We start from the raw sequence: 2,154 nt of genomic DNA on the forward strand, positions 1-2,154 counted from the left end.
AAATAAATAAGCTAAACAATTAAAATAATTTTAATGAGTAAACTAAAAAATTAAAAATCATTTAAATATTCAAGCTTAAGCCTTTAAAATATTTAAGCAATTTAAATTGCACAATAAAATCATTTGGACAGATAAACCTAAACAATTAAAAATATTAATTAAATAGCTAGTAAAATAAAATCATTTGAATAAATAATAAAAATATTTATTAACACATAATTCACATAAAGAATTTAAATCAATTAAACTAAAAATAATAATAATCCTAATATTTATTAAATTAATTCATGCGATTTAGTATATTGGATTTTAGGCGTCACAATTCCTTCCCCCCTTAAATGGAATTTCGTCCTCGAAATTCAAGGATTTACTAACTAGGTTTGAATGCCTCATACCAGATCAACACTAAATTTCCAACTTTGCACCTACATGAATTGGCTCAAAACAGCTTTCGCTGCGCGCTCTGATGCTTACTGCTACCTATATCATCAAGGAACTGACTAACTCTTATTGCAATATAAAATTTACAAATTCCTATTTATCCCCAAATGATTGTAACCTAAGAAAATTTCTAATCATTGTTCTCATGTGACCACCTAAACTCCTAAAATATCTGATACCTGTCTCAGTTCGATAACCTTAAATTCTGGATCGCAATTTCAAGCAATAAATATCCGTAAACCCAATAAATAATTTATGTCGATCCTACTCATAACTTAAAAACTTTCTAACAAAGAAATTACGCTTATTGTCTATTTAAAAAATAATCTTAACTCATATAATATACGGCTCGATCCCTTAAGAAATTTACAAGTCCTCGAAATACTTAACAACTAAACACTAAATTTTCCAAATAAAAAGGCTAAAGGAAACTATACAATTCTACCTCAACTGCCCCCAGATACAAAATGGGTCTGACCCATACTTCCACAAAACATCTCTACGGCATGCCAAATAATAAAACAAATGACCTATCTCCTCAACAATCGCATAAGGACCGAAAAATTGAGTTAATTTCCTTATATACCCAAGTCAATAGTACTACGGAACAATGATACCTTCAAGAGCAACCTAACAACCATTTAGAAATTCTAAAGGTCTACGTTACTTATTAGTAGTGCTACACTTAATGATCCTGGACTATGCTCAATCCCTTATCAATTACTGCAACTCATAACGCTTCATAAGGATAATTAAAATTCTCTCAAGCAATGGCCCTAGTTCAGTTAACCTTCGAGTGGAAATAATGACTCTCCTTAACTTAAGGTTGGTCGACCTATTTCTAGTAATAATTCTATTCCAATCCTTGGTAAAAAAAATATAAACATAAGATCTACTGTCGTCCAGTCTTAAGATATTAATCAATAACATATGGAATCCAAATAGGTGACTAAACGGATCCCAATTACCCATTTACCAATTTATACGCTCATCTCTGACATCTTGATTCTACCGAAAGCTCAATCCTTAATTAAAATTTCCCAAAAAATTATCACTGTTCTCCATCTTAGACGCAACGATTAAGAAATCTATATTCACTCCTTAAACAAAAATATACCATGAGCTATTATCTACTTATTGGATCAGATGGTCCCTAAGTACCAAACAATTCTTACATATCGTCTGAAGACAAATCTCAAATCCGTAGTTCAAATTGACAGCAAGTTTGAAAATGCAAAATCTCCAAATTATTATATGTACAACCTGAATTCATATTTCAAGGACTTATCATGCAATTAGACACCTCGAAGAGTTCGTAACCCGATCACAATTTCTTTCTAAATGTTCCTCCAGTACCTTAGCATTTCACCGGTAAATAAATCTACAGCTTATCCAAAACAAAACTTCCTAAATATTCTATTCATCATTCTATGCCCATAGTTGGTGCATTAGCCTTACTAGTTGATACACACCAAATATTATTACTCTAGTATAAGGTATCCAAAAGTATTCTAAGGACAACTCTATTTTTCCTTTCTCGCGACTGACCATCTGTTCAGCTTACCCAAGTCATCTATTTACTCTTAACGATGTTATTAAAAATTGAAACAACTCATTCAACTAATTCACTAACAAGCAATCTTCTCGCAAGAACTAGTTATAACTAGTAGTTGACATTCTTCGGATCACAACAATAACTTAGGATTTATCTAG

The sequence above is a fragment of the Henckelia pumila genome, unplaced genomic scaffold (genome assembly GCF_033568475.1).
Source record: "Henckelia pumila isolate YLH828 unplaced genomic scaffold, ASM3356847v2 CTG_466, whole genome shotgun sequence".
NCBI lineage: Eukaryota > Viridiplantae > Streptophyta > Magnoliopsida > Lamiales > Gesneriaceae > Henckelia > Henckelia pumila.